This window comes from Sminthopsis crassicaudata, chromosome 4 (assembly GCF_048593235.1).
Source record: "Sminthopsis crassicaudata isolate SCR6 chromosome 4, ASM4859323v1, whole genome shotgun sequence".
Classification (NCBI taxonomy): domain Eukaryota; kingdom Metazoa; phylum Chordata; class Mammalia; order Dasyuromorphia; family Dasyuridae; genus Sminthopsis; species Sminthopsis crassicaudata.
In genome coordinates, this window is record NC_133620.1 from 384,267,936 (window position 1) to 384,292,260 (window position 24,325).

Here is a 24,325-nt window from a genome sequence, read left to right on the forward strand (position 1 = left end):
AGCAGTGGTTGCCTCAGATGTCTCAGAATGGGTAATGTGAAAAATAATTTGTTCCTCTCTTTCTTAAAGCTTCCTTTATTGTGCCTTTTGTATTGAATTGGGGATGGGCAATGTGAACAAGAACTAGAGAAAATATACTCATTCCATAATGAGACTGGGCTCATAGGAGAGGTACTGAAATTTTTGTTGATCGTTTGACTGTATAGGCTGGATAAAATACATGAGTTTATGTTTGATTATCTTATGTAACCTGGCTTCCAACTAAATCTACAGATGTTCTGTGTGCTTCTAAGTACTCAGAGGGAGATGTGACTCCTAATTATTGGAAATTATGCTAATAGGTCATATATACCTGCTAGAAAAGATTAGTTTTTATTTGCTTTATTTTTAAAATTTTGTAAACATATAGAGGAAACTGGCTCCACAACGGGTTTCCATCTTATATATATTTAAACAAGCTATGTGGGATATCTTGTACTATTTACTCCTATGGTTGATTAGGAGAGAAGTTAATGAACTAGTAGTCAGGAAGACCTGAATTCAAATTGTAACCTTTTGGGGAAAGAAGGGAAGTGGACTTGATGATTTCAAAGACCCTAACTTGAAATCCATAGGTTAAAACATTGGTTTCCAAAAAAAAAAAAAATGGTAATAGCTATATTACAACCCTTTGAAGTTCACTATCATCTTCCTATCTGTGTGACCCTGGGCAAATCACTTAACCCCAGCCTCAGAAAAAGAAAAAAAAAAAAGAAAAAAAAAAGAAAAAAGAAAAGGTCATATTTAGGGAACTCCATCATTTGATAAAGGGATCCTAAGGCAGTCACTAATCCATTTCTTCATTTCTACCCACAGGAATATTCTCATGTTCATAATACTTGTCAAAGCAGTGGTGTTTGTTGGAAGAAATAATGGACTTGTAGTAAGGGAACATGAATTTGCATCTAATATATAACTTTGAAAATCACTGATCCTCATTTTTCTCATCTGTAAAACAGGAAAATACTTGTCCTTAACTGAAAGAATTTTTGAGAAGAAAGTGCTTTGTTAAATTTAAGATTCTATGAAAATTGTTATTTTTTTAAGTGGATGGGAAATAGTTCAGAAGGAATTTTTTTTTTTTTACAAATAGTTTCTTTGGAGGAGTAAGAAGGATTGCATATGCAGAATTCCTTTAATAGTATCTCCCAAATGGAGACAACCCACATGTTTCTGTAAAAGTCATAATGAAATGTGATGAAAGTTCTTGGAAGAGATATTAAAACATGTAACTATATGATACCACCAAATAAAGAAGAGACTTTTTGATTGTTTGTGGAGACATTCGAAAAAGCCTGTCATGCACTTTTTCTTTAGCGATGCATTTAAATGCTTTTGCTCATAGTATTCAGTAAGAGAAAATTCTTCTTCCCTCTGAAGCTGTGTGAATTTATCTTCAGTCTTTTGTCTTTATGTCTGTTACTTTTTTTTTTTTTCTATTCTAGGGGAAGGGAATGGAGCCTCCAGTCTTGTGAATTTTAAAAGGTCAGGAGAATGTCCTTAGCATCCCTATATTCTATAGTTCAGGTTAAAAGCTAGGAATAGCATTGATGCCCCAGAAACAAAAAATGACCTTTGGTAGCCCAATCCAGCAGTAGCTGAGACAAGGACTTATCCAGCAATGAAGTCACCTATGGATATGAACTTGGTAGGACCAAGGTCATGTAGGTACTGAGATAAGAATGAGCCTACTCTCCTCAGAGACCAAGGAGGTATAAGAGAGAATATTCCCCTGAGCTAATGTGGGATGTGTTTATGTCTTACTATAACTTCCTGTTAAAAACTGAAGTGTTTAAATGGACCTGGGGCATTAGTCACTGACAGGTAACAATTTACTACCAAAGGCAGTAGGGAACTCTGAGGATAAGATGAAAATGATCTGGCTCTGGGAGAGTAAAGCAGAACATATTCACTCCACAGACATTAACAGTAAAGACTTGAGGTTTCTCAGTTTTGGCACTGAATACATAATTCCAAGCTGATTCTCTTTGTAGATGCTGCAATAATAATTATTATGAATCTGATTTTTTTTTGTCCATTTTCTAGAGCTAGAAATAAAGTACTACAGTAGAAAGGGTGATGAAATCAGAGGATTGGGATTCAGACCCCCACTTTATGTCTTTTTATATTTGGCAAGTCAATTTTCATTCTGAGGCTCAATTTCCTCACCTGAAAAATGAACTAGATGGCTCTAAGGATAATCTAGATTTGAATATGTGTTCCCATGATTCTTTAGCTCCCATGAGATATTTGGTAGCTAAATGCCTCTCTGGTTTTTATATCTCTCTGCTCTAATGCTCCTCTACTTTTTCATTCAGCATACAATTTCCAGAGAGGCTGTGACTATGGTAAGATATTTAAGATGATGGTGTCAGTTATTTGATCTAGCAGGACTGACTTTCACTCAGACACAAGGTTTTTCTTCCCTATGAATATGATATATCCTACTTCTAGTCTCTGTCCTGAGCCAGAAACATAAGCCTGGGGCTGGTCAGTACGTTCTATCTTTTATCCAAGCAGCTGGGCAACAGATGGTACTTATCCTTTTCAAAGATGGGGCCAATTATACTTCCTAGGCAGGTATGAAAATAAACCTAGATGAAGGGAAAAATATGTTAAAGAGGAACAGAAGTGGTTTACTTCATCTTCTTGCTCAGGAAACTTGCCTTTCTAAAAGAGAGAATTGTGCTGACTGCTAACAATAATGAATACAATAGGCAGAAGATCAAAGCAACCTCCTGCTGTGTGCTTTTGAATCCTGAAGTGACAATAAATAGAATATAGGAAAGGGAGAAATTCAATTTCCCAGATAACAGCTTCTCATCTTAAAAATAAAGCAAAACATCAGTAGAGCATCTCTTCAGAATTTGTAAACAGTTTTCTCAATAGAATACCAGAATTAAAATGGATCTTAAAGAATAAAAATAACAACAACAAAGGAAAATAGAAACTATTCATGAATGAGAAATATATAAGGTACCTCTGAAGCCATCTAATCCAAACCCCTTAATTTACTGTGTGGAAACTGAAGTCCAGGGAGTGTAAATAGCTTGTTCAGTGTCACATAAGTCATAAACAGGATTTGTACCCAAGATCTGCAGTTAGTATTCATTCCATTGTACTAACTATTTAAAGAGAATAGTAAACTATTTAGAGGCAGGGTAGAATATAGAGGATAACCTTGAAGTCAAAAAAATCTGGATGCAGGTCGGGCTGATGAGGTGCAAATGATGAAGTGCAAGAATTGAGAGAAAGAGATCCCTAACAGTAATGGAATCCCCTTGGCTGGTAGCAAGCTTTGCAAAATAAATTGCAAACCCCAATAAATACAGGCATAAGGTTTGCAGCAAAGGATGGGTTTATTTGCACTAAGAGGCCAGCTTGCTAGGAAGACAGAATTCTTAGTGGGCAAGGTCCTATCAGGACTGTAACACTGAAAAGAAAATATCTTCAGCAGTGGGCATGATCCTGTCAGGACTTCTGAAAAGATAGGTTTGACCAACCCTTGGTTATATTGGGTACACCTTGGTCTGGGGAGCAGATTGAGCCACTCAATAGAGGACTATTGACTATGAGATCTCCAATTGAGTGAGACACTTAATTGAGAGTTTGAGCCACTCAATGTTGACTACGCCTCAAGGCCAAAATTTCCAGTTGAAAAGAGATTACTTATCTTGGAAGTTTCTCCTATGGACAGAAGGGTATGGCCCTTCCCAAGAGGCTGGGAGATTTGTCACTTAGGAATTCCCACTCAAAATGGGGATAAAGTTTCAGGGCCCCCTAAAGATTAAAGGGGACACAATTTACATCACTGCTTTTGACATATGCTAACAATCTGACCACAAACAAGTCATTCAGTCTCTTAATGACCTAGGGAATAGGCTGCTAACCTTCTTGAATAGAAGGAAATTCCATGATGAGTATTTTTTACTCCAATAAAATTATCAATCTGAATAATAATAAAAGAATTGAGGAGGGATGAGTAAAAAAGTGATGTGGCATAGCTCCTGGGGAGGAGACTACCCAGCCTTGGGAGTATCACAAACCATGCTGGCTGTCTGATAACAACAATCTGTTGGTTAGTAATAACAAAGTTTCTGAGAAAATCTAAGCCATAGAATTCAATGGTGAGGTGCAACTCCACCTCTAAGCCATAGAATTTAGCAATGGGGGTACAACTCTACCTCTAAGATTTAGAATCCAATACTCTTCAACTCCACCTCTAATATCACTTTTTCAGTTCTACTTCTAAGCCATAGAATTCAATAATGGAGTGCAATTCCACCTCTACTACTCTTCAGTTCTATCTCTAAGCCATAAAATTAGCATATTAGTGACTTGCACCTGATCTTTCCATCTTTTTTTCCATTTTTTGCTAAATTATCTTAGAACTTAGCCCACTGTTAACAGCATAAATCTTTGCCCTTTTACTTGGAGATAAACTGAGTTTGTGAATTTTTTTTGCCATACGCCCAATACCGACCTAAGGACTCTAACATTATTGGTTTTCTTCTGCCTCAACAAAAGTATATATAAATGTTACCAAATCTTAGGTCAATTTAATGGAAAAACTTGTATCTCGATTTTTCTTATTCCTTAGTTAAATATAAGATGGAGTACTTATTGTATGGGCAGCTAGATGGTGCAGTGGATAGAGTACTTCTAGACTTGGGATTAGGAAGACTCATCTTTTTTAATTCAGATCTGGCATCAGACACTTACAAGCTATATTATCCTGGGCAAGTCACTTAACACTTCCATAATTTTATCTTCTACCAAATGACCTAGAAAATAAAATGGCAAACTGCTTCAGGATATTTACTGAAAAAAATTCCAAATGAGGTCACAAAGTCAGACATGAGACAACAAAATAGCAATAACATTTGCTACATAAACCTAAGAACTATCTATATAGTCTCCTTTTAGAAGTAACTTAGTATATGATGTTGTTGAGGTTCAGAAGGAGACCCCCAAAAGGTTGGAGTCACAGACTGATGTTGCAAGGTGTCTAAAAATAATTTGCAGACTTGAACCCATATCCAAGTCAAGGAACAAAGTTTATTGTAATTATAACACCAATTGAAGAGGGCCAAGTTCCAAAAGAATTTAGCAAAGAACCAGGAGCAAGAAGATAAATTTATAGGAAAAAGATAGAAAGAACAGGTGCTTCATGTCACTGATATACTAATTTTATTACTTAGAAATAGAAGTGGTCTAAGAAGTGGTCTTAGAAGTGGAATTGAACAGGGTTTTGTATATATCTCATTATTATCTCAGAAACTTTTTATTGATCAACAGTTTGTTATCTGACAGCTAGCACTGTTTGTGGAACTGGGCACTGCCAGGGGCCAGTGGCCTCAGGGATATTCCCACATTTCCCCTAGAAGCTGTATCCCATCATTCCCACCTCAAGCAGTCCAGACTCAAAATAATTTGGGACAAAGGGACAAAGATTTTATCTTCTGGAGCTGTTTCATGCTAATGAGAGGCTGGCTCTGCCTAGTGGGGTCAAGATTGAGGAGGGGAGGCACGTGATTTGAAGATGGAAGAAGCATGCAGGGTATGCTGAGAGTCAGAATCAGGTAGCAGATGATATTCAGGGTGGACAAGTAGTTGGAATTTCCTGGCTTGGAGTCTGGAAGAAACAAATCTCACAAGTAAATTAAAAGTGTAGAATTCAAATTCAGCACACACAAAAAAGAATAAACTTAAGTGGAATTAGTACGGAGTTACTAGGCACACTAACCAAGAATCCACTCAGAGGAAAACTGGGGAAGAAGGAACCAAGATGAGGCTATCAGGAATGTTGCACAAACAACTTTTCCTAGGATAAATACCAAAAACATTTCCCCCAAATCCCTACTTTTGCATCCTCAAAGTAAGGGCAATGGCTACAACAGTGGCATTATACACAGTGAAAGAAGTACTCAGGGTTTTTGTGATCACAGCCAGGAAAGCCTTTCTGATTGGGCTGCAGATCAACATATTATTTATATACTGAATAGCCAGTGCCTGTCCAAATATGTGGGGACTGTCAAGGAAACCCTGAGCTACCTCCATGTTATGGACATGATCAGTGGGGATTACTTCCCTTGGATTTGCCCCTTCAAAAGGCAAAAAGAAATTATGAGTTTTTATGCAATGGTATGCAAAAGAAAGTATCTTTAAGATCTAAGGCAAAAAACCAAGGATCACTTGAGATCCTTGCATTGGCTTCTACTCATGACTTCTACTGACCATTTGCTCTGATTATAGAAATTCACCATAAGAGGAAAAAAGCAAGGACATGATTATAATAGTGTCAAAACAGTCCTTCAGGCTTTAGCTTGAGAGCTGATACATAAAAGGATAAAGCATCCTTAATTCTGTTTGACAATCAATCATGCAATAGCAATTCTACCTCATAGCCAGACTCAGGAATAATCAGGTGGGAAACAAAGAAACGGAACTGGGAAACTGAGTCAAAAGGATCTGACTTGAGCAGATTAATTTAAGATTAAAATCTCCTCCCAAGTCTTGCCGAGATCACATCTATGATGATTCAGGAAGGCATTTCTCTGAGAGTAATGGCATTTCTCTTGAATGGTGAGTTACTGATGTAATGATCAGGCAATCAAATTCAAAACTCAAAAGAATATCAGTTGCAGTCTCAAGAGATTTTTATCTCTACTAGCAAATTCTACTAATTGCAGTTTAGGACTAAATAACATTATTTTTTTAAACATTTACCAGGACTTACACATATAGAAGATTTTGTTTAACATGTGGATTCTTAGTAAATGCATTACTTGTTTAGAAACTATACATTCTAAACAGGCTCATATCTCAGGGCTGATGACCTTGCTTACCCTAATGGTTTCAAGAAAACTGGGAAGCTGAAAATTAAGTGGAGTTGACAGAGATCCCAGGGAAGAGGCTGAGCTTGCTGTTGCCCACCCCAACTATTCGTAGTGTTTTCATGTTTGATACCTCCCTCTACTTTGGGAAGGGAGAGAAAGGTGTTGCACATCCTCATATTTGGAGGTGAACTAATAAGGCTTTTACTTCATCCCTCTCCTTCTATACACAGTAATCACCAATTTTAGATTTAACATGATGACAACTCTAAATAACTTAGTTAATAATTTTAGAATTTTCCTAATAGCCAAATAATCATAGCTGCATTTTGCTCTTACTTTTCTAGTAAAAGAAAAATATCTACTTTCCTAAATCACATTCACAGAATATTATAAAATGGGATTATCAAAGCTAAATAAACTTTCTACCTTCTTGAAGTTGCTTAATTTATTCTGTCTCCATGCTGTTGCAGCTTAGGAAATTGTCAAGGAAGATTTCTATTCCCTTAAATAAGTTTCTCTTTTGTTGTAGAAAGAAAATGTGATAATTCTTAAAATTGAGATAGAATAGATCTTAAATTTGACTTAACTATAGCTAATGAGATTCCCTAAATTCTAATTAAATGCTCCAAATGAACTGAATTGCCATTTGGTTATTTTCCAGTTCATATGAACCATTTCTCTTTTGTGAGCTAGAAAAAGGTTAAGTTGCCAACTGATAGGATCCTCATAAGTCTGACTCTTGATAGCTCAAAAGCAGGCTGATAGTTGCCAGAGTTTTTCAAGTAACAGAGAATTGCTTTTCTGTTTTCCTAAAGTTTCCAAACTCTTAAGTTTTCGGTTAACAGTCAGTGCAAATAGATTACAATGTACATATCTCTTTAGTAGGCTTTGATTAGAATTCCTTTAAAATTGCTTTTACTATCATAAGTCAAATAGCAAATTTCCCTGAACTGAATATATTTTCTTTCTCTCCCTCTCACCCTTTTATCCATGTATCCCTGAAAGGGGTAAATTCCTGGAATTATCTACAGTGTTTCAGGATTTTTTTTTCTTGCAATCCTAAAATGATTAATTGCCAAACTCCTTAAACATTACTCTATAAACCTTGAGAATCTGCTAAGATGTTATTTTAGCAGTTCTACAATTTTAATTAGCTAACTTGCTTAAGGTGTCCCAATATAGGATTGAGGTATAAAAAATGGGGGGCTTACCATGCAAGGAGGGAATGAAGCCAGAGGATTCCAGACTCTGTCCGTACAATTCATCAAATATTGAGGTTTAGAAGGAGACCCCAAAAGATTGAGATCACAGACATTGTGAGTAATTTCAAAAGAATTTGCAGGCTTGAACCCATACCCATAAGGGGCAAAGTTTATTGTAATTATAATGCCTAATGAAGAGGGCTAAGTTCCAAAAGAATTTAGCAAAGAAACAGAAGAAGATAAATTTATAGGAAAAAGATAGAGATAAGTGCTTCATTAGGCTAATTTTATGGCTTTAGAAGTAGAATTGAGGAGTGGTCTTAGAGGTGGAGTTTAAGAGTGGTTTGATATTCACCTCATTATTATTGCAGAAACTTTGCTATTACTGACCAACTGATTGTTATCTGATAGCCAGCACTATTTGTGGAACTAGACAGTGCCAAGATCCCGAGGCATTAGGGCTATTGCCACAGTTCCCCTAGAAGCTGTATCCCATCATTGTGATCTAGGGAAATCTCTAATTCTTTAAATCATTTTCAGTATAATAAGATGTCTGTGCCTATTTTTGCCTCCTTCTACAACCTATTAACTCTCCTATCTCCCTGAAGCCTTTTTATCCCTCCAATGAATATTACTTCATTCTGCATTGCTAAATAAATAAATAAACATATATATATATATATGTAAACTTTTTTTCCTCCCGGTTGTAATGTTCTTTTCTCTAAATTGTAATGTTTTCTTGGGGAGCTTCTGAGGCAGCCTTAGTTCAGTTCACTAATCCCAAATGCCACCAGGATTTAAAGTCCATATCCTTTATTGTGTCCTTCAAAGTCCTGAATCTTTTCCTGGGCCTGGTTAGCTTTAGTAGAGACCTATCTCTCTCCTTGGCTCCCGAGAGCTCTTGTTGCTAGTCCTTTGTTTCTCCCAGCTTCGGCCTCTTGTCTTCCCAATGTCTCCAGCCAGCACAAAGGTAGAAGTTGGAATGAATCTTGACTCTGAATCTCCTGAAGTCCTCCCGAAGTCCTGAGAGCTTCCTGAATCTCCTGAAGTCCTCTTTGGCCCTGAGAACTTCTTGCTTATATGCTGCACACTGAGTGCACACCAATCATTTCATCATTAGCAAACCATTATATCTTTCTTTCTTTCTTTCTTTTTTTTTTTTTTTTTTTGGAGGCTGGGGTTAAGTGACTTGCCCAGGGTCACACATCTAGGAAGTGTTAAGTGTCTGAGACCAGATTTGAACTCGGGTCCTCCTGAATTCAGGGCTGGTGTTCTATCCACTGTGCCACCTAGCTGCCCCAGCAAACCATTATTTGTTGTAGGAATAAATCAATGCTAAATTAGATTTCACCATTGTCTCCTCAATTCCACTCAGTATCTTGTTTCAGGTTCTGGCCCATAACATCTTGTAGGATCAGATTAACCATGCTAAATTAGATAATTATTGTCTCTATCCATTCCAGTGACAGCGCCTTGTAAGAATCCTAACATCCTGTAATATTTATATTCATCTTTTCTTACAGCACAGTAATATTCCAGCATATCCACATACCACAATTTATCTATTTCTAAATGAATATTTATGATGAGGTCAAGATAGCAATATATAACTTGAAATAAACATGTGACCAGTTCACAATGGTCTTTTTTTTTTTTTTTTTTTTTTTTTTTTTTTTTTGCCAAAAGGAAGGTTTATTTAAAACAATAGGTTACTGACAAAGATAGGAGGTAAAATAGGAATCAGGGATGGCAAATATGGAATAGAGTTGAGAGAACATATAGTTAGCAAGGAAAAAATTAGTTTCTTCAGAAACTCCCAATTAACCAGAGAAAGGAAATTCTCCATGAAGTGGGAGTAAGCCATTGACTGGCAGGTTAGATCCATAGAAGAGTTTGGCAGACTAATAAGGAAAAGGCACTATGAGGAGGGATAGAGTTATCTTATAGTGGGCTTAGTCCTGAAGAGAATTTAGCTAAGATCTTCATCATAAGCAGATATTTTATAGGGAAAATACAGCCTGGGTTTGGTTTTTTTTTTTTTTTTTTTTTTTTTCCCTCAGGGAGACCAGAAAAGTAAGTGTGGGAACTCAGAGGGAGGGGGAGGTCAGGAGCTCTTGGGAATGAACCTGACTGACCAGATTCCAGACCTGTCTAAAGATATGCTAATTAACATCTCAAAAGTAGTTAAAAGATACCAGAAGGTGGGAGATGGACCTTGGGGGTTGATAAAAAATTCCTTCTTAGATAGTCTGGGAATTATCTGATAACAAAATTATCAGATAATAGCTTCTTCCAGACAAGGGAAGAAAGTAAGTCACATCAATTTACTTGGTTTCTAATCTTGCTCAACAAAAAATGTCACTATAAACATTCTAAGGTGTATGAAATCTTTGATTTCTTTGGGATATATATTTAGGAGTGGCATTTTTGAATCAAGGAGTATGGACATTTATAGTCATTTTCTTAGTAATAATTCTAAATTGCTTTCCAGATGAATAGATAAGTTCATAATTCTCCTAATAGTTTCTTTCTTTCCATATCCTCTCCAACACTGACTATTCCCTTTTTAAAAATCAACTTTGACAATTTATTGGCTATAAGATGAAACTACAAAGTTGTTTGGATTTGCATTTCTTTTATTGATAATTCAGAGCAATCTTTCACATGAACTTTAGTAAACAATGATAATGTTTGATAACTTCCTATTACAAATGAGCTTTACCCAGTAGTGTAATTCATAGGAACTTACTTGAGATATGAACACAAACTCAGACCATAGTAGTTTTGAAATAAAGCAGCTAATAGAAAATTTAGAAACTACTCTAGTTAAATGGAAAAAGAATTGTAAGGAATTAAGATCAAATAATTTTTATAAAGAGCTGTCTTGAGTGAAAAATAGGCTTTGGAGCCCAAGTTATCATCTAATAAGTTAAAGGGCAAGTTAATGCCTTCGGCTATATTGATTAATAGACTTTCTCAGAAAGTTCTCCCCCAGAATATAATTGTCAGCCTCACCACCAATAGGAAGCAAGGTACTGTGCTACATATTTTTAAAATATTTAGCTCTGCTCGAAATCATGAATGTCTCTGAGTAATAATTACATAATATTTAATTTTTTATATCTAGAAATTGATGAAATTCAGCTCCCCTTGATTCCCCGTCAGGGAACCAAAAATGATGAAGTTTGGCACAGAGCAAGGAGTTGTGGGAACCCCCTTCTGGTTGGAGCAGGCCCTTTGTAAATGAATTTACAAATTTGAAATGTTAAACTGGCAAAAGAAGTTTATTATTAGAACTGAGAAGTCAGCTTTTGCAGGCTGACTTTCTTAGTCCTGATAGAGAAGTAAAGATCTAGCAGACTTGACAGAGAGGTAAATAGGGTCCTTTTAGGGAAACAGAGAGAGATACAGAGGAAGTAATGCTTAAAAGAGAATGTTTTTTCAGCGGGCAAGGGGTTGCAGCCATACCAAGGTGAGAGAGAGATTCCTTGGTATGATTAGGTCCTCTGCAAGGAGTCTGGTTGAAGGAAGCTTGTTATATAAGTAGTTCTTGGTGGGGGCTGGGAGCAGTTTGAATTGGAATCGGAATAGAGAATCTTCGAATTGAATGAGTGTCCCTGGACTAATTTCCAACTCAATAGAGTTGGATAGAAATCTCAGTCTCCAGTCCTGGACTCAACTACTCCCACCCAGATAACAGAATGAAACCACCTTATCTTGATTTCCTGGGCAGGTCTCTCAAGGGAGAGCTTCTCTGAGGGAGTTTCCCAAGCTTTCCCCCCAAAGTCTGAGAAAGAGAGTGAGAGAGAGAGTTTTGGGTCTCCCCTTGTCAAAGTGAGTGTGGTAAGGTAGTCTTACCCAAACAAAGAACATAGTCATACAAAATTCTTGACAGGATGCATTATTTTAAAATACTTTAAGCAATAGCTAGATAACTCATCATTGCTATTGTTTTTTTTTATTAATTTTATAATTATAACATTTTTTTGATAGTACATATGCATAGGTAATTTTTTTTTCTTTTACAACATTATCCCTTGTACTCCCTTCTGTTCTGAATTTTTCCCCTCCTTCCCTCCACCCCCACCCCTAGATGGCAGGCATTCCCATACATATTAAATATCTTATAGTATATGCTTGGTACAATATATATGTGCAGAACCGAATTTTGTTGTTGTTGTTGTTGCAAAGGAAGAATTATATTCGGAAGGTAAAAATAATCTGGGAAGAAAAACAAACAAAAAAAACAAACCAAACAAACAAGCAAAAAAAATGCTCACAGTTTACACTCATTTCCCAGTGTTCCTTTTCTGGGTGTAGCTGATTCTGTCCAAAGGAGAACTAGAGACCATTATTGATCACAAAATAGAAAATTTTGATTACATCAAATTAAAAAGTTTCTGCACAAACAAAACTAATACAAACAAGATTAGAAGGGAAGTAACAAATTGTGAAAACGTTTTTACAGTTAAAGGTTCTGATAAAGGCCTCATCTCCAAAATATACAGAGAATTGACTTTAATTTATAAGAAATCAAGCCATTCTCCAACTGAAAAATGGTCAAAGGATATGAACAGACAATTTTCACATGATGAAATTAAAACTATTTCCACTCATATGAAAGAGTGTTCCAAATCACTACTGATCAGAGAAATGCAAATTAAGACAACTCTGAGATACCACTACACACCTGTCAGATTGGCTAAGATGACAGGAACAAATAACGATGAATGTTGGAGGGGCTGTGGGAAAACTGGGACATTGATGCATTGTTGGTGGAGTTATGAAAGAATCTGGCCATTATGGAGAGCAATCTGGAATTATGCCCAAAAAGTTATCAAAATGTGCATACCCTTTGACCCAGAGTGCTACTACTGGGCTTATATCCCAAGGAAATACTAAAGAAGGGAAAGGGACCTGTATGTGCCAAAATGTTTGTGGCAGCCCTTTTTGTAGTGTCTAGAAGCTGGAAGATGAATGGGATGTTCATCAATTGGAGAATGGTTGGGTAAATTATGGTATATGAATGAATGTTATGGAATATTATTGTTCTGTAAGAAATGACCAACAGGAGGAATACAGAGAGGCTTGGAGAGACTTACATCAACTGATGCTGAGTGAAATGAGCAGAACTAGGAGATTATTATACACTTCAACAATGATACTGTATGAGGATGTATTCTGATGGAATTGGATATCTTCAACATAGAGAAGAGCTAATCCAATTCCAATTCATCATTGCTATTGGTGAGAAGCAATGTAGTTTAGTGGATAAAGCACTGGGTTTGAAGTCAGGAAGACCTTAGTCAAATATTTGTTACTTGTGTAATTCTGTGCAAATCATTTGCCTTCTTTGTACTTCAGTTTCCTCACCTGTAAATTAAGGGAGTTGAAATCAGTAGCTACAAAGGTCATTTCTGGTACTATATCTATATAGGTAGGCACAAGGAAATGAATGTCTTGCATTTCAGTAACCTGTTAAATTATCTACTAAGGCATAGAGAAATTGAAATTTCCATCGATGGGTAGGATAATACTGAAAAAATAGTGAATTTTCATGTTAAAATATAATCTTTAGATTGTCAATTGCTATGCCTCAATTAATGAAAAAGTTATATTCCTGAAAAGTTCTGCAAATCACTTTTTTTTTCTTTTTCCCTTGTATTCATTTTTCCAAATTACCCCCCCTCCCTCTATTCCCTCCCCCCGACGACAGGCAATACCATACATTTTACATGTGTTACAATATAGTCTAGGTACAATACATGTGTGCGAATATCATTTTCTTGTTGCACAATAAACATTAGAATCCGAAGGTACATGCAACCTGGGCAGACAGATATTAGTGCTAACAATTTTCATTCCCCTCCCAGTGTTTCTTCTCTGGGTGTAGCTACCTCTGTCCATCATTGATCAACTGGAAGTGAGTTGGATCTTCTTTATGTTGAAGATTTCCACTTCCATCAGAATACATCCTCATACAGTATTGTTGTTGAAGTGTACAGTGATCTTCTGGTTCTGCTCATTTCACTTAGCATCAGTTGATTTAAGTCTCTCCAGGCCTCTCTATATTCCTCCTGCTGGTCATTTCTTACCGAGCAATAATATTCCATAACCTTCATATACCACAATTTACCCAACCATTCTCCAACTGAAGAACATCCATTCATCTTCCAGTTTCTAGCTACAATAAAAAGAGCTGCCACAAACATTTTGGCACATATATGTCTCTTTCCTCTCTTTAGTATTTCTTTGGGATATAATCCCAGTAGTAGCGCTGCTGGGTCAAAGGGTATGCACAGTTTGATAACTTTTTGGGCATAATTCCAGATTGCTCTCCAGAATGGCTGGATTCTTTCACAACTCCACCAGCAATGTATTAGTGTCCCAATTTCCCCACATCCCCTCCAACATTTGTCATTATTTGTTTCTGTCATCTTAGCCAATCTGACAGGTGTGTAGTGGTATCTCAGAGTGGTCTTAATTTGCATTTCTCTGATCAGTAGTGATTTGGAACACTCTTTCATGTGAGTGGATATAGTTTCAATTTCTTCCTCTGAGAATTGTCTGTTCATATCCTTTGACCATTTATCAATTGGAGAATGGTTCGGTTTCTTATAAATTATGGTCAGTTCTCTATATATTTTGGAAATGAGACCTTTGTCAGAACCTTTGTTTTTAAAAATATTTTCCCAATTTGTTACTTCCCTTCTAATCTTGTTTGCATTAGTATTATTTGTACAGAAACTTTTTAGTTTGATGTAATCAAAATCTTCTATTTTGCGATCAATAATGATCTCTAGTTCTCCTCTGGTCATAAATTCCTTCCTCCTCCACAAGTCTGAGAGGTAGATTATCCTCTGTTCCTCTAATCTATTTATTATCTCCCTCTTTATGCCTAAATCATGGACCCATTTTGATCTTATCTTGGTATATGGTGTTAAGTGTGGATCCATATCTAATTTCTGCCATACTAATTTCCAGTTTTCCCAACAGTTTTTTCCGAATAATGAATTTTTATCCCTAATGTTGGAATCTTTGGGTTTGTCAAAGATTAGATTGCTATAGATGTACCCTTTTTTGTCCTTTGTATCTAATCTGTTCCACTGATCTACCGGTCTATTTCGTAGCCAATACCAAATGGTTTTGGTGACTGCTGCTATATAATATAGCTTTAGATCAGGTATACTTAGACCACCTTCCTCTGAGTTTTTTTTCATTAGTTCCCTTGCAATTCTTGACCTTTTATTCTTCCATATGAATTTTGTTGTTATTTTTTCTAGGTCATTAAAATAGTTTCTTGGGAGTCTGATTGGTATAGCACTAAATAAATAGATTAGTTTGGGGAGTATTGTCATCTTTATTATATTCGCTTGGCCTATCCAAGAGCACTGAATGTCTTTCCAATTATTTAAATCTGATTTTATTTTTGTGGCAAGTGTTTTGTAATTTTTCTCATATAATTCCTGACTTTTCTTTGGTAGATGGATTCCCAAATATTTTATACTCTCAACATTTGTTTGGAATGGAATTTCTCTTTGTATCTCTTGCTGTTGCATTTTGTTAGTGATATATAAAAATGCTGAGGATTTATGTGGATTTATTTTGTATCCTGCCACTTTGCTGAAATTTTGAATTATTTCTAGTAGCTTTTTAGCAGAGTCTTTGGGGTTCTCTAAGTATACCATCATGTCATCTGCAAAAAGTGATAGTTTAATTTCCTCATTTCCTACTCTAATTCCTTGAATCTCTTTCTCGGCTCTTATTGCCGAGGCTAGCGTTTCTAGTACTATATTGAATAGTAATGGTGATAGTGGGCAACCTTGTTTCACTCCTGATCTTACTGGGAAAGGTTGCAGTTTATTTCTATTGCATATTATGCTTACTGACGGTCTTAAATATATACTCCTGATTATTCTAAGGAATAATCCATTTATTCCTATACTCTCAAGAGTTTTTAGTAGGAATGGATGTTGGATTTTGTCAAATGCTTTTTCTGCATCTATTGAGATGATCATATGGTTCTTATTAATTTGATTATTAATATGGTCAATTATATTAATAGTTTTCCTAATATTAAACCAGCCCTGCATTCCTGGAATAAATCCTACTTGATCATAGTGTATTATCTTGGAGATGATTTTCTGAAGTCTTTTTGCTAATATCTTATTTAAGATTTTAGCATCAATATTCATTAAGGAGATTGGTCTATAATTTTCTTTCTCAGTTTTCGATCTACCAGGTTTAGGTATCAGTACCATGTCTGTGTCATAAAAGGAGTTTGGTAGGACTCCTTCATCCCCTATTTTTTCAAATAATTTATATAACATTGGGGCTAATTGTTCTTTAAATGTTTGGTAGAATTCACATGTGAATCCATCTGGCCCTGGGGATTTTTTCCTGGGGAGTTGATTAATAGCTTGTTCTATTTCTTTTTCTGAAATGGGACTATTTAAGCAATTTATCTCCTCCTCTGTTAATCTAGGGAGCCTATATTTTTGGAGAAAGTCATCCATTTCACTTAAGTTATCAAATTTATTGGCATAAAGTTGGGCAAAGTAACTCCTTATTATTTCTCTAATTTCCTCTTCATTGGTGGAAAGATCCCCCTTTTCATTTGTAAGACTATCAATTTGATTTTCCTCTTTCTTTTTTTTTGATCAAATTTACCAAAGGTTTATCTATTTTATTGGCTTTTTCATAAAACCAACTCTTGGTTTTATTTCTTAATTCAATAGTTTTTTTACTTTCAATTTTATTGATTTCTCCTTTTAATTTTTGTATTTCAAGTTTAATTTTTGGTTGGGGGTTTATAATTTGGTCTTTTTCTAGCCTTTTAAGTTGTAAGCCCAATTCGTTAATCTTCTCTTTCTCAATTTTCTTCAAATAAGCCTCTAAAGATATAAAATTTCCCCTTATTATTGCTTTAGCTGCATCCCAAAGATTTTGATATGATGTCTCATCATTATCATTATCTTGGGTGAAATTGTTAATTTTTTCTATAATTTGCTCTTTCACCCAGTCATTCTTTAAGATGAGATTATTCAGTTTCCAATTACTTTTTGGTCTATTTACCCCTAACTTTTTACTGAATGTAGCTTTTATTGCATTGTGATCTGAGAAGAAGGCATTTATTATTTCTGCCTTCCTACATTTAATTTTGAGATCTTTATGTCCTAATATATGGTCAATTTTTGTATAGGATCCATGAACTGCTGAGAAGAAAGTATATTCCTTCCTATTGCCATTCAGTTTTCTCCAAAGGTCTATCATACCTAGTTTTTCTAATGTTCTATTTACTTTTTTAATTTCTTTCTTGTTTGTTTTGTGGTTTGATTTGTCTAAATCTGAGAGTGCAAGGTTGAGATCTCCCACTATTATAGTTTTACTGTCTATTTCTTCTTGCAGTTCTCTTAACTTTTCCTTTAGAAAGTTAGATGCTATACCACTTGGTGCATATATGTTTAGTATTGATATGGCTTCATTATTTATGCTACCTTTCAGCAGGATATAGTTTCCTTCCTTATCTTTTTTAACGAGATCTACTTCTGCTTTTGCTTGATCTGAGATAAGGATAGCTACCCCTGCTTTTTTGGCTTTACCTGAAGCATAATAGGCTCTGTTCCAACCTTTTACCTTTACTCTGTATGTATCTCCCTGCTTTAAGTGTGTTTCCTGTAGGCAACATATTGTAGGGTTCTGCTTTTTGATCCAATCTGCTATCCGTCTCCGTTTGATGGGATCGTTCATCCCATTTACATTTACAGTTAAAATTACTAATTCTGTATTTCCTGCCATCGTATTATCCCCAGATTATACTTTTTTCCCTTGACCCCCCTGATCTCCCTCCCCGATATTTAATTTACAGACCCCCCTTGTGACGCGCAACCCTCCCTCTTTTTTTTTTTTTTTTAGGATCCCTCCCCCCTCCCTCCAAGTCCCTTCACTTATTCTCCTTTTCCTTTCCCCTTTTCCTCTCCCCCCTTTTAATGAGGTGAGAGAAAATTCTCTGAAAAACAAATATGTTAATTATTTACTCTTTGAGCCTCTTCTGATGAGAGTAAGATTCACACAATGATTCTCCCCCTCACTAAGTTCCCTCAGATATGGTGTATTTTCTATGTCTCTTCCTGGGATGTAGTTTCCCTCTTTTTATCACTCCTTCCCCTTTTTCTGAACCGACTTCCTTCCCTTTACTACACCCCCCTTTTTTTCTTTTATATCAGTAAAATCAAATTATCCATGAGTACTTTTTATATACCCACAACAGAGTTGTTACAGTTCTCAAGGGTTCTGTGTACCTTTTTCTGTTTCTCTTCAGTCTTGTGGATGTAGATCAAATTTTTTGTTTAAGTCTGGTTTTTTTCTTAGAAACATATAGAATTCCTCTGTTTCATTGAATGACCATCTTCTTCCATGGAAAAAGATGCTAAACTTAGCTGGGTAGTTCATTCTTGGTTGCAGTCCTTGATCTTTTGCCTTACGGAATATCAGGTTCCAGGCCCTTCTATCTTTTAATGTGGAGGCAGCCAGATCTTGGGTGACCCTTATTGTGGCACCTTGGTATTTAAATTGTTTTTTTCTAGCTGCTTGCAGGATTTTCTCCTTTGTGTGGTAATTCTGCAGCTTAGCCACAATATTCCGTGGTGTTCTTTTTTTAGGGTCTATTTCAGAAGGAGTTCGATGAATTCTTTCCACATCTACTTTCCCTTCTGTTTCTATTATCTCTGGACAGTTCTCTTTGATAATTTCCTGTAAAATAGAATCTAGGCTCTTTTTTTGGTCATAGTTTTCTGGAAGTCCAATAATCCGCAGATTATCTCTCCTAGATCTATTTTCCAGGTCTATAGATTTTCCCAGTAAGTATTTGACGTTGTTCTCCAGCTTCTCATTTTTTTTGTTTTGTTTGACTGATTCTTGGGTTCTCTGTGAATCATTCATTTCTATTTGTTCCATCCTGACTTTTAAGGAGTTATTTTCTTCTTTCACTGTTTTTAGTTCTTTTTGTAAATGCCCAATTTCGTTTTTAAATGAATTATTTTGCTCTATTGAATTTTTTTCCATTTCCCTAATTTTTTTTTTTTTGAGAATTATTTTCTTTTTCCAATTCAGAAATTCTATTTTCTTGAGACTTTTTTATCTTTTCCAATTCAGAAATCCTACTTTCCTGTGTTTTTTTAACCTTTTCTAATTCACTAATTTTGTTTCCCTGCATCTCCTGTGAATTCTTTATTTTTTCCAACTCCAATTTCAGGATGTTGTTATTCTCTATCATAACTTCCCTTTCCTTTCCCCATTTTTCTTCGATCTCCCTCAATTTTTTAAGAGCTTCTTCTAGGAGAGAGTTATGTGATGGGGGGCAGGAATCGTTCCCCTTTAGGTTGTTATCTGATTCTCTGCTGTCAACTTCCTCGGGGTTGGATACCCGCTCTTTCTCTGTACAGAAGGAATCTATAGTTTTTCTAGCTTTTTTGCTCATATTTAAAAAAATGTTTTGGGGTCTGTCCCTGGGGTAGGAAATTATTTACTTCTTTACCAGCTTCCTCCCAGACTGGATGGATGCAGCGGCCCCTGCGCCTGAGCTAAGAGAGAGCTCTGGGAGAGAGTTCCCCACCCCCTCCCTGGAAGTGCCTCAGAGGTGATTAGCACTACTGTGCTTCGAGGGCGTAGAATAGTAAAGACAGCAGGAAGCCCAGCTTATGTGTCCGGGTGGGGAGTGGATGTCTGCAGCAGGTGACGTGAGAAGCCCCTGCGCTCAAACTGGAAGTGTCTGCCAGAAACCGCGGTCCCTAGTTCAAAGGTTCTGCTTCTCTGGGACTTCCTGGAGCTGAGTTCCACTCCCTCCAGCTAAGCTAGGCAGTGTGTGTTGCCTTGGGCCGTATCCACCCACTTGTCAGTCTCTTAACTATTCTCAGGAGGTAGCTGAGGCCACACCCCCTGGTGCCGAGTCTACTGAGTCACCCCCAGGGTCCGAGGAAAATCTAATCTGAGTTTTAAAATATTTTGGCTTTCTCTTCTGAACTGCTAAATAATTAGCAGAGAAGAGCTAACAGCCTGTGCCAGATTCCTTTACCTCAGTGGCTTCTCTGATCCCAGAGCCCTTCCCAGCGCAATGGGCGCAGTGTGCCCCTACCCCACCGTCTGTGCTGGTCTTTCTTATTCCTCCCCTGAGAACTGACCTTTCCTGTTGAAACTCCAGATTCTCTTCAGCTGGTAAGTCGTGCTTCCAGTCCTTGTGGTATCTATCAGTCCTGAGCTAATTTTGAGACTTAATTTATCTAATTGGTTGTGAGGGAGTGAGGACGTTCACTGAGTTGTGTGTTTCTTCTCCGCCATCTTGGCTCCGCCCCCCGCAAATCACTTCTTTTGGCATATAAGTTGAATCTTACTTGAAATTCTGCTAGGAAGACTCTGTTTCAAGAAACCAGAAACCAAAAAGAGAAGTATCCTTTTACTTGTGAGGAATCATTTTTTAACAAGATGTGTGTCCCTGGGCAAGTCATTTAGCTCTGTTTGCTTCAGTTTCCTCATCTATAAAATGAGCTATGGAAGGAAATGGCAAGAACCCCAAATGGGACCCAAAGAGTCAGAAGTGACTGAACACTGAGAACAACAAACAAATCATCTTCTAATATATCTGACTTGTAAACTTGTTTTCATTTATTCGTTTTTAAAAGCAAGTTTCAGTTCATCTGGTCCTGACTTTATTCTTAATTTTCCTTTGAGGGGGACCATAGTTTTCCCCCATTTTGAGGCTATGTGTATATAGAATATTGGTCCTTGCAGTGTACCAATACCAACTAACCACATACACATGTGATGGTATGAGGAACTTACAACTTGTGTGGATATAGGGATTATATTAGTTAGTCCTGGACATAATCACTGCTTGGGCTTATGTAGACAATACATAAAAGTCAGAACTTAACATCTTTCTGACTCTGATGTCAATCCTTTTTTGACTAGTAAACATTTTCTCTGATGTTATTCTGTATTTGTCCTTATACAAAAACTCACCTTTAAGGGAGTTAATCTATCAATCTTTAAAGATTTGTTAAATGACTACTGTGTGTCTGACACTGTACTAAGTGCTGGCAAAAGATAGCCCCTGCTTACAAGGACTAATGGCTAATAGGGTAGCTGAAATTAATCATTTCTACTTTGACCACATTTTCTTTGAAGACAACCAAAAATTTGCTTATTTAAAAGGATGTTGTGAAAAGAGCTCTGGATTTGGAAGACTGACCTCAGAGGATATGAATTCAAATTCTGAGGGTCACTCACTCTATGATTTTGAGTGAATCATTGATATCTCTATATCTCTGTTTCCTCACCTGTAAAATGACAAGATTGTAGTAGCCTATGTCTCAGGGTATTTTGAGTTCCATGATCCCATGATCATGTGGTTCAGTTATTAACTAAACTTTTGTTATTTTAATGATATCACACTCTAGGTTTTAAACTATTTTGTTGCTGTTTCTAGTCTGTGGTATGAGTTCAGTGCATAATATTGATTTCAGATGAAGAAACTGAGGATCATCTTTGATAAAAATACTCAGAAGCAAGAAGCATGATAGAATGACTATGACTCCAGCAGTATGACTTGGATTAGGGCTGAAGAAATATAATGCCAAAATTCCATTTGCCTGTTGAATAAAGCAAGAATGAATTATCAGCACAAGATGAAACTGCTGGAATGCCAGATAATCAGTGAATGCTTCAGTTTTCTGGAGCTACTTCTGACAAATTTGGTCATTGTCACTGTAAAAGTCTGCCATCAAGCTTGTTCCAGCAGGTTATGGAGCTGATTTCACAACATTCAGAACCAGAATTCAAGGGAGGACAGGTTCCTTGTGGAGTAAGTTGGTTCCCCAGTCAAAACCATTTTTGTCTATTTATAGGATCCTAAATTTAGCTCCTCATCTTAGCTGTCCCAGCATCAGACATTCTCATCTTTTGTTTGTTTTCAAAGTTTTTAGGCTCAACTGATGACTGAGATGAAACCTACTTTATACAAATTTCATATATGATGATGATGATGATGGCAATGATGGCTCTGCAATTTCATTGGAATAATGAAGAAGAAATTAGTAGGAACATACTTCCTAGTCATCAAGTTAGAATACCTGGCCTCATATTCTGCCATTGTCATTTACAATCTTTGTGATCTTGAACCAGTAACATCTTTGGACCTCAGTTTCCATAAAATGCACATTGGACTAAATGACTTCTAAGATCCTTTCCAGCTCCAACTTTAATCCTAAAGTCAGCACCTTTTTTGCAACTTACAGTCTAACAGAGTGGCCAGAGGCACTAGAAGTTAAAGGATTTGCTTAAGAATCATAGTGTATATATATGAGAATCAGGATTTAAACCTGGGTCTCTCAGACTTTGAGGATGCCTCTATATCTACCATTTAAGACTGTCTCTGAGCTATATAAAATGTTGTATCTCTTGAATTATCATCCTCTTCTCTTTTGTGCATTTAGCTCCTAGGTAGCTGGACCTGAGGAACTCTGAGTGTAGAGCAGAGCGTATTAGGAGCATAAGCTAAATCTTAGATCACAGGCACAGAAAAGACCTTAAGATGAATGTTTTTCTTCTGACTACTTTTATAAAGTTAATTTTTAGAGATAATTTTAAAAATTTAATAGTGCCTAAAAAATCTTCAGTGCCCCTTCAGTTCCTAGAGAGAAAAGCTTAAATTCTTTCAACTGGCATTTAAGACCCTAATTAGGATCTAACCTGTCTTTAAAGAACTATCTCATGCTATACCCCTTTAAGTACCCCATTACTCCAATTACCATCCCTGTTCTCCTGCCTTCTCCTTATATCCATACCTTTTTACTCATTTTAATATTTTATGTTTGTAATAGACTACCACTTTCATTATCTCTGTAAATTGAATTGTTCCTTTTCTTTCACTCACAATGCAACCCCAAACTCTTCCAAGAAGTGAGCTGTCACTCCTCCTGGTCAAACTGATCTCTTTCTGTTTCCTTGAATTTCTAATAGTATTTTGGAATTTTCTTTGTATATACTATCTTAGACATATAGGTTTTCTTTGAGTAAGGTAGAATGCACATATTATCTCTTCAAGATTGAAAACTCTCTCTAGGCAGGAACCACATTTGTCATCATAGCGTCCTTAGCTACTAGAACAGTGTTCATAGAATGTACTTAATACATGAGTTTTAAAAAATTATCTCTGCTTTCCTTTATTAGCAAAAACTAATTAAATCATGACTTGAAATCTATATTGTACTTCACTTATTTAGCTGTGCTTAAATTTATAGAAGGCATATCAGTAAGAAAGCCAAATTTTGAAGTTGTAGTAAAAATTGAGTCTGGGTAGTGTGGGAGAAATAAACAGGGCAGAAGAGAACCCTGATGAAAGGATATTAACTGATAAATAACTTTGTCATGGGCAATAGCCAGCTTTATCAATCTTATTTGTGGTGAATTAATTAACATCTTACAGCTTTAGGGAATGTTAGATAAATGTGTGCATTGGTGAATAAGTTTATCTGTATAAATAAAATTCCCATAAGGGAAGAGACCAAAGACTGTAGAACATCATGTGTTTCCAAATAGGCTAATCATGATATTTCACAATTTACATTATGCTAATTTGCATTTGAATGTGATGATAATTTAAAAATTGGACATTTTTGTTTAATATGGAATCAGAGAAATTCAAAGTGCAGGCAGGTCTGAAAATATGGAAAAATAAATATTTTTCCATTGTTTGAAAATATATCCATTTGATGATTACTTGAAATTATCTACAGTTTTGATTCATCTGAAAATCCACTGATCTTTAAAACAAAACAAAACAAAACAAGACAAAAAAACACAATCAAATAATATAACCAGTACCGGAATGAAGCTTGGAATCATTGTAAGTGCTGTTAAGTTTATTTATTTATATTTTGCTGAGGCAATTGGGGTTAAGGGACTTGCCCAGGGTCATACAGCTAGTAAATATTAAGTTTTTGAGACCAGATTTGAACACATTCTTCTGACTTCAGGGCCAGTGCTCTATCCACTATACTATCTAGCTGCCCCTGTGCTGTCAAGTTTCAACAACAACAGCAGCAGCAACAGCAGCCCTAACAGGAAATCAGGTAACAAGTCATTATTACTATCTACCAGCACTAAAGATTCTATGGAATGGAATAAGAAGATAGGAATATTTACAGACACATGGTCTCTGTCATTGAGAAGCACAGATTCTTTTGGGAG